This window comes from Crocodylus porosus, unplaced genomic scaffold, assembly GCF_001723895.1.
Source record: "Crocodylus porosus isolate Cpor-Errol unplaced genomic scaffold, CroPor_comp1, whole genome shotgun sequence".
NCBI classification, from domain to species: Eukaryota; Metazoa; Chordata; order Crocodylia; family Crocodylidae; genus Crocodylus; species Crocodylus porosus.
Window position 1 is genome coordinate 17,834,042 of NW_017728915.1, and position 9,679 is coordinate 17,843,720.

The following is a 9,679-nucleotide window of genomic DNA, read 5'->3' on the forward strand; positions in this document are numbered from 1 at the left end:
CGGGGCCGCGCAGCCCACCCCGGCGCCCTCAGGTGAGTGCGGCGGCCCGGTCCGGCCGGCCCGGGGCTGCCTCCCCCACCCTCCTCCCCCCACAGAGCAGGCTCTGGCGCGGCCTAAGCGCGGCCTGGTGGCTCGGGTCGCGCGCGCGCTCGCTCGCGGGTGGCGAGTCCGGCCTGGGCCTTTGTGCGGAGCCGCGGCCACGTGCGGCCCGGCCCCGGCGCTTTGTGCCCGGGCCCGGCCTCAGGCGGCGCAGGCTGCAGCGCGGAGAGGCCGCCATCTGGGCCCGGTCCGGCCCGTCAAGCCTCTCCCCTCCGGCGCGGCTGCAGGGGGAGCAGCCCCGCAGCTGCGCCACCCCCACCCCGGCGGCCTCCCGGCACGTTCCCGTTGCGGGGGCAGCTCGGCCTCTTCGGGCTCGCTGGGTTTCAGCATCTCCCCGTCCGGTCCCGGCCTCTCGCCTTCCTTTCCCTCAGCCGCCCCTTCCGAGCTGCGGCCGCGGCCCGCTGGAGCCTGTGACAGACCCCGCGGCTCTGACGCAGCTGATCCCCTGGCGCCACCGTGTCCTGCTCGCCCGCCGAGGTGTCGGGGGAGGGCTGCGGCTGCGGGGACAGGGCTGGGGCGGTGGGTGCCTGCAGGGCCGAGCTGGAGAAGGGTCCCTGCAGTGCAGGGAGGCGCCAAAGGAGGAAGCCGGTGCCTTGAGGAAGTCTTGCCTTGCTCCCAATCTTGAATCGGGGTCTGAGGGGCCTGAAGGTAGGAGACATTTGCCTGGCCACCCTCCCTCTCAGTGCAGTTCTTGCCGCAGGACAAGCTGCACTGTGCTGTGGACATCACTTGCCACTCCTTTGGGGGTGGTATTTGGATCTTGGCTTCCTTGGCTAGAAAATAAGTTGAGAGAGTAGGAGGGGCCATTTCCTCATGTGGGCTGTTGACTTTTTGTTGTTGTTGACATTCAGTGAATAAATTAAAGGAGTGATGGGTTTGCTGTTTGTTTTATGGTAAAACATTGGGTGCAGAAACTGAGCTATAGTAAGATACTTGCGTTCACCTATGTGGAGGCCGACTTACCCACTTGTAAAGGTGGTTATAACAATGGAAAATATAGAAATCTTAACTTGGACAGCTAGTAATTCATCTCTTAAGAGAGAGCTTTTATTAGTTCAGGCCTGAAACTTTAGGGAAGTTTTCCCCCCCACCCCTCTTTCATTTATTTTTATTTTTTAACTTCCAAAAAAAAAAAGAGCAGAGAAGATTTTAATACATGGAAACATTGGCCGTAAATTACGATAACTGTTTTGATCATCAAATCTTAAAAGTAAAAGCAGCATGTTAAGTGTGTGCTGTAAGTGAAATTTCATGCTTTCTAGCGCTCATAAGGAAAGGTTTAATTAGCCACTAAAGTTTGTCTCTTAAATATATCTAACTGTAATGACTATTTCGCATAATTTTCTGTTGGAAAGCTGCAAACTTCTGAGGTGTATATATGTTACATCTTTTGAAGAAATGTTCACTTGTCTAGGTTCATGAGGAAAACTTTAATTTTTGCTTTACAGATCAAACAATAGAACTAGACCATGCAAAACAGCACTGGGTAGGTGCATTTCCAGGTAACAGTAAGGTTTACCTGAAATGTCATTCTGTTAGCATGTGTTTGTGGCAAAATTGCTTTTAATTCAGTGACTCATAATGTTCCTTACCTTTCTGGAAAATATCTTAAACCCTTTTGTTCTGGTTACTAGATAGTGTCAGTGCCAAAATAATGGTGATGCATAGTTATCCAATATTTATATAGCACTTATTTTGTAGCAGTTGCCCAAGTTCTAATTCTGACTCCATAATGATGTTCTTCATGGCCTCAGGTGAGTCATTCCAACTCTGTGTGCCTTATTCTTCATAAAACGGGGAATCTTAGTTCAGCTAACAAGAATGACGTGAGGCGTGGTTAATGTTACTACAGTGTTTTCGGATAAAGTGCTAAATAAATACAGTTCACCCTAGATACAGGCATTTAGTAATGTGGATAGTTTGTTTGGTGGTGGTATCAGAATATTTTTGGGAGTGCTGTATATTGAATTTGAGATTTCTTTATTTCTCCTGTGAAAATGTGTTCAACATCAAAATGGCAGAGTGGAACTTGCTTTAAAACTGGAATTGCTTTAAATATTGTACCTACTGCTTTAAAGCTGGTGCAAAGTGTGTGTGGGGGGGGAAAGCAAGCAGTCAGGCAGTAGATGTTGAGCATTTCTTTTTCTGTGAGACCTGAAGTGAGAGTTTGTATTGGTGCCTGCAATAATTGATGACCTTGCTAAGGCACAAAATAAGCACAGTGGTAACACCTTATATTGCTTAGGTGACATTGATGATGTCATCTGTTTTTGAAAAAGAAACAGAACTTTGATCTTGGCAGGTATAAAGCCTTTTAGTTCACCTTTCAGGGTTCTTTTTTTGTCGTGGATGTGTTACTAAATGGATTTTAAGTGTACAAGGGATCCTAAATTGGGTTCTGGGAATGGTAAGACTGCTACAGGGATTAAAATTGGTCTGTTTGAGTGTTTGTTTTGAATATTGCATTCTCTGTGTTTTGGATAATATTGAAATGGAGGTCTCCTTCTGAATGGCATGTCAGTGTTAAGGTGTATTTTCATCAATTGATGTAAGCCAGTTGCAAGCCCACTGGAGAAACTGCAACTTGTAGGTGGCCAAGCCTAATTCTATTATTTTCCTCCCCCTCCAAAAATAGTAGTGAAATAATTTTTTGGTAAGAGTGAAAATGGTAATAGGTTTGATCGAAAGATTTGATCTTTATAGACAGCTGTTTATTTTAATATATTGATTTACCCTTTAATTTCTTCTTGAGGCTGGAAAGCCAAGACCTGTATTGGTTACATTTGTATAACGCCATTTTACAACCATGGTTACACAAGTAGAACTGAGGATGTAATTTGAAGACAGGTTGCACAGGTGTGACAGAGGGGTAATTTGTCTAGCAGAGTAGTTGTTATACTGATATATTTTAAGGTTGTAGTGTGACTTTCAGAGCTAAGGTTGAGCATAGGGCTGGCAGAGGAAATATTTCACTTGTAAAATGAACGCATTGGGTGAAATCCTGATAGACATGATGTCTCGCATACACAGTCTTTGTCCTTACTTTTAGGGCAGAATTCTTAGAAGATATGTCAAGCATTTAGATGATAAATATTTGTAATACGTTGTTCCGTGTGTAGCCTTAATTCTTCTCCTAATGTAGGGGCAGGCAGAATATGGCCCGCAGACTAAATATGACCCACCAGGCCATTCTGTATGGCCTGTGGGACCCCTAAAAAATTTAGAAAAGGTAATATTTATCTTTCCCTAACTGCCTGTCAAAGTTGACAGAAGATGGGGGCAGTAGGACACAGGGGAAGCCACTGGCAGGATAAAGCAACTGCAGAAGCAAGGCCCAGCAGCCCCCAACCCCAGACAGAAGCCCTGTGTGGAGCAGAGGCTTCTGGCCTCAGCCCCTGGGTCTGTTCCTGCCTCCCTGTGCCAGAGGGTAATTCAGGTAAGAAGTGGGAGAGGCAGGAGAGGACTGCAGGCAATTACCCCAGTCCTAAGTGTTGGGCCAAGCTGGTTGCTGCGGTCGCAGCACTGCAGCCAGGAGCCGTGTGGAGCCAGAATGGCCGACAGGGTGGAGAAGAGTGGTAGTAACTGCAGGCCGGGAAGCTGTGAAAGAGGCAGCAGGCAAGGAGGAGGGGCAACGAGCAGGCACATGGAGCTCAGCAATAGCTGGATAGAAGTGTGGGGTCCATGTAGTGCGCTGGGGCCAGGGCCAGCAGGGTCTACAGTGGGGCGGCAGGAGCCGGGAGCCGGGCTGGATTCCCCTCTCCCTGCTGGCACAGCCTGGCCTGGCTTCCCTGCTGGCCCCTGCCACCCAGCTTTGGGCCCTGCTAGCACTGGCCTTGGCTCACTGCATGCACCCCATGCTCCCTCCTGTCACTGCATTCCGTGTGCCTGCTTGCTGCCACTTCCTTCTGCTTGCCACAGCCACTTGCCTGCTGCTGCCACCACTCCCTTCCACCACCCTGCCAGTCGGTCTGGCACTGCATGGCTGTTGGCTGCAGCACCAGGCCACAGGATGCAGCAGGAGCCAACCCGGCTCCTACGATTCTCTGCTGGCCCTGTGCCATGCTGGCTGGGCCAGTCTGGATTCTGCTGTCTCGGTCATGCAGCTGGAACATGGTTTCGGAGTGGGGAGGGCAGGATGACAGGGAAGTGGCAGAAGGGCAGCTGGGGGGAGGGGGAGTGGCTGGGAGTGGGAGCATGGGGCCATGCCAGTGCCCCAGGGCCAGGAGCCCAGAGACTGGGCTTGGGGCAGGGGGTGGTGGGGAGGCTCTGCCTGCCGCAGAGGTGGACAAATCCTCCCCCTTTACTTGTGCCATAACCCTTTCCCAGCACCCTCTCCCCACGCAACACCCCACAAACCCCATAGCCACCCACACCACATCCACATACACCCCTATAATATACAAGACTAAAACTTCATTTTAAGCTATTGTACTATCACGCCTATGTACATTGCACAAACACATGTAAATTGGGCCAAAATATTTTTTGAAATCAAATTAATGAATGTTGTAGGAAATATTTGATTTTTAGAATATAACTTTGGTATTTTTCTGGTTCCGAGATGACAAACCCTCACTGAAAGGAGCACTTCAGGGTGTGGGGAAGAAGAGGAACTTCTGGTGGCAAAGGTCAAGGGCTAGGGGTAGGACTTCCGGTCACAAGATGGTGACCAGGTCAGGACACCTGTCAGGGGATGGGGCTCCCCTTGTGGCCCTTGCCAGCTTGCCAAAACTTGGTAAGTGGCCCTCCGCTCAAAATAATTGCCTGCCCCTGTCCTAATATATCCAGTTAGTCTATTGAATAGAGTAGGATCCTGGAAAAGAGTAACGTGTGATTCATGTAATTAAAGGATGTATCATAATACATATGCATAAGGGAGAAGAATTAAGGTTTCCCAAGTATTTAACTTGTGGCCTATTCAAAAGAAACACAAAACTATTTTAAAAAGTTCCTATGCTCCTTAAAGGAAAAATATATAATTCTTCATATCTAAACAGCCTGCAGTTATAGACATGTCTATAACAGTTTCTTGCATGCATTGTCGCAGGGTTTGAGATCTGTGTTAGCTATCACTAGGCAAAGGTTGTTGTCCCAGATGATACCAAAAATCATCTTCCCATGTGCTTTCTGTGAAGAGTTTGGAGTGAACTTTTAAAAAAAAAAAAAATTGCTTCTATATCTGCTATGGCATCTAGATGTTCCTGGCTTGGCTTGGCTTGGCTTGTCTGGTCTGCCAAAGCTGTGGTAATAGGGCTAGTCTCTTTAGAGTGGTTGCACTCAGTTTTTACTTTGGACATGTTATCAACATTTTCCTGAGCATTGCAAAAAGGGAATTAAACAGTAGCTTTGGTCAGTTGATAATTCAGCTAAACTTGAAAAAATTAGGGGAGACCAAAATAAAATAAATACTTGCATAGTCCCACACCTTTTTCCCTGATGAATCTAAAGGGCTTGCTTCAAACAGTGCATATGTTAGAGCTTCACAGAGAAAACTGCGGTTATCTTTTGGAGTGAAAAATGTTAGGTGACCAAAATGCCAAGGATACTACTACTACTACTAGTGTTTTGTAAGAGAGGGTTCTGAATAGGCAGACTTGGCAATTAAAAATCTTTTTGAGGTGGTATAGTTGGTAGGGAAGGAGCTGCATGATGCCTATTTCCCTAAATTGCCTCATGACTTGAAGAGAGAGATGCCTGTTTAAGGCTGAACATAGTTCAGTATCCATCACTATTCAGATCTTGGCTTTTTTCTGACCAAGGGATATGCCAGCTTACAGCACTTGTAATGAGGATACCTCATGTAGTAGTAACAGGATGAAAACCATCAACTAATTTAGTATAAAACTGGCTGCACCAGCAGATCACCCCTAGGGGAGGAGAGAGGGAGGAGGCAGCCAGTGTTGCAATGTGGGGGGGGGGGAAGGAGCAAGAGAACTGCCTTCAGTAAACAATACCTGCCACTGATGACAAAGAGTTAGCAGTACCTTTTGTAAGGGAGGGAAGAGGGACAGCAGGGTGGGCTGTGGGGTGAGGATCACTGACATGGCATAGGACAGGGGAAGGGGATGCATTGCGTGTAGTGATAGAAGCTACAGTTTAGAGATGTTCCTTAACAGAATACTGAGGGAGTTTGGAGATGCTCCCTCACTCATCTAGTTAGGGAGGTTGAAAAACTGAAGGTCTGCTAGTCTGTGGTAAACAGGAATCCTGGTTTTCTGTGATTAAATAAAATTGGCAAATTCTCTGATTTAAAAACCTCAAAATCCATGATTAAAATGAAAGCCCCCTTACTCTCTCCTAGCCCTACTAGTATCCCTTGCCCCCCCCACCCATAGCCCCTGCTCCTTCAGTCCTGCTGGAGGTGCCCCCAGGTGCCAGGGCTATGGGGCCAGGGACCTGGGTCTGCACCCCCCCGCCTGTGGCAGGAACAGGTGGCTGCTGCAGCCAAGTGGAGCCTGGTGTGCTGTCCTGTCTTGTCCCCGTCCCCCAGCCCCCCTTTGCAGGCTTGGGAGTGGCTCCCCATGACTGCACACTCCTGGGGGGCTGGGGGAACCCATGCCCCTCAGATCTGTGTGTGGGGTGGGTGCATGCTGCTTACTGCGGGTTCGGGCTCCCACCCTGCTGTCTGCCCTGGTGCCTCCAGGGCAGACCTGGCACTGCAGGGCAGAGTGGGGCCACTCAGGAAAGCTGCTTGCTGCTGCCAGTGCTGTGTTGCCTTGGCAAGGTGTCCCCTGCATGCGTGCCAACAGTGAGGGACACAACTCTGCACTGCTCCTACCGTGTGAAAGGCAGTGTGTAGGGCAGTGTGAAGCTTGCAGCAGCAAGCAGGTTTCCTGCGTGGCCCCACTGCCCTGCAGTGCCGGGTCACACCTGCCAGGCTGTGGAGGCACTCAGGGAGGGCAGCAGGACAGGAGCCTGAGCCTGCAGCAGGCAGTCTGCCTTCACCCTGCATGCAGCTCTGGGGGGGACAGGTCCCCGCTGCCCCTCTGGGGTGTGCGCAGCAGTGGGGAGCTGGCCCTACCCTTAAGTCCCCAAACAAACTGCCTGCAGTCCTATCCCACTCCGTACTGGGGCCCTGCCACTGTGCATTGCAGCCCTGGGCCCTAAGCCACACACACTGCCTGGCTGGGCAGTAACCCCAGCTCTGCCCAACTCCCTCCCTTCCTATGGGGACCTTGATCCCCACCTCAGCTTACCTGTGGGAGCTGCTGTCCAGGCTGCCTGACATGGTGTCCCCTTGCCTGACTGCCCTCTTCTTAGTCCCTCCCAGCTCTTTGCAGGCTGGAGCTCCTGCTATCCTGCAGAGGGCTGTTGCAAAACTGCGAAATCCACAAGTTTCTCTGCTAAAATGAGAAATCTGTGTTTTACTCTGGTAAGGTGGGAAATCTGTGTTTTGCTCAGTTTTCTCATAGGAAACAGAAAACCTGGATCCCTGGTGATAAAACTTGTTAGTTCTTCTCATTCTTTATATGTTTATGTTTGTTGAACCTGGTGATTACTGCCTGGTATCAGGAGTGGCAAATGAGACAACTTGAAAAAATCTGTGATCTAAACTGAAAGCAAGTGGAGCAGCTTAGCTCTGTAGAAGGACAAGGGCTTCTGTAAGTGATCTTTCTGCTGTTAGTTTAAGGACATTAAGTCATGGAAGTTTTGCAACCTCCACCTGCTCTTCTGATGTCAGGCAATATGGCAGAGAACTGGAGGGTGTTCGGACAAAGGTTTGAATGGTACCTAGTAGCCACAGGGGAGAAAAGAGAAAGTAACGAGAGAGTCAAATTCTCTGTCATCTTCCATATTGTGGGGAAGGAAGCCTTGGGTGTTTATGACATGTTTATCTTTGAAGAAGGCCAAAATATGCAGTTAAGTGTAATACTGGCCAAATTTGAGGCATACTGCATGCCAAAAAAGAATGAGAATCCTGAAAGGCACAGATTATTTTTATGTGCAAATAAACAACAGAATGAAGTACAATTCAGTATGTTACTGAGCTAGGAAGAGCTGTGCTCTTGGGAACTTGACAGAATTTCTGATTAGAGATATGATTATTTGTGGCATTGCAAGCACTGTGTTACAAGAAAGTCTATTGTGTGAGGGAACCTTACCCCTAGAAAGACTCTCTGAATGTACTGGGCAGCAGAAACTGTGAAGACCCATGCTGCAGAGTTGAATGCACCGAAAGGAGTTGTCTATATCATAAGTATGAAAGAGTGTTGCCGGAAGAAGTGGCTCATCTATAGATTGCCCTCTAAGGGAGGGAGAACTCACAGGCAGACACATACCAGATGTGGAAAGCAGCATGGCTCCAAATGTTGTGCTGCATTTGGAAAGCTGTGTTTCAGCTGTACCAAGAGGAGCTGTTTTGCCAGGTGTGTTGCAGATGCCAAGCACTAAAACCTCAAGTGCATGCAGTTGAGAGTATCCCAGAAGAATTTTATATCAGTATGGTAGAATCAGGCTAAATGTATGAGGGGACTAAATTTTGCCAGAGACAGTGGAATGAATAGTGGTGTCATTTAAATTGGACACTGGAGCTTAGGTTAATGTTTTTAGCAGAGCATGAATATAGAAAATTTTAAAATTGAAACCAAAAGTGAGTCCAGCAAACATTGACAATAATTGTCTGTTCAGCAACAAATGTAACAGCCAAAGGAATATTGAATTTTCTGTATTCATGCTCTGGTAAAATACTGATCTGAGGTCCAGTGTCCAATTTAAATGAAACTATTGTTCCTTTTCCCATTTCATTCTACTGCATCTATATACAGTTACTCTGGCATTGTTACTATCCAATATACAAATAAATATACACAGCACCCACAGCACAAGTAAATAGTATACAATATACAGCTGGTATATTGAGGGAGGTGACACCAGTTTTGGATATGACAGCTTGTGAGAAAAAACGTGGTTAGGTGTGTGCTTACAGTAGAAGAAGACCCAACATTAATGTGTCTTGATAGTCATCCTCTAGAGCATCACAGCCCAAATCTGGGGCATCTAAGAAGAAACCAGTTGTTCCAGAACATTAGAAGCACCCATGTCCTCATGGAAAGAAATGTACCTCTGGACACAAATGTAAATACCACCATAAAAAAAGAGGAAATTGGCCTCGGTGGCCTGGAGTTAATTAAGTTTGTGCTATGTGTAGAAGCACACCTGCCCAAAGTACAAGTCTGTTGGATGCCAATATAAGGACTCAAGTCTATCTAGACTTGGAGGAAAAGCTTCTCACCAAAAACAAATGAGAAACTGAATCTAATACTTCAGACATGGGGTGAGGTGAGCACAGCACGCTAGTAGGGAGAGAGAGACTGCAGCAAGGCCTGGATAGGTTACAGGGGTAGGCTAACAAAAACAAGATGTGTTTCAGTACTGACAAGTGCAGGGTGCTGCACTTGGGTGGCAGTAACCAGCGGCACACTTCTTGAAAGCATGGAGGCAGAAAGGGGTCTTGGAGTCATTGACTCCAAGATGAACATGAGCTGACAGTGCGAGGTCACAGTTGGCAGGGCTAACCAGACCTTGTTGTGCATCCACAGGTACATCTCAAGCAGGGCCAACGAGGTGATCCTCCCTCTCT

The 9,679-nt window shown here is 48.0% G+C and overlaps 1 protein-coding gene across 4 annotated transcripts in view; it reads left to right on the forward strand.

Moving 5' to 3' along the window:
* The window catches only part of SIAH1 (siah E3 ubiquitin protein ligase 1), a 33,179-nt gene continuing 23,500 nt past the window's right edge, over positions 1-9,679 (forward strand). For 2 of the 4 annotated variants that reach the window (XM_019535765.1, XM_019535768.1), the window contains exon 1: positions 1-32. The gene's annotated coding sequence lies outside the window, so the exon portion shown is untranslated. Of the gene's footprint in view, positions 33-1,561; positions 1,586-9,679 lie in introns of those variants that run through there. The other 2 variants (XM_019535769.1, XM_019535766.1) reach the window with 2 other exon arrangements.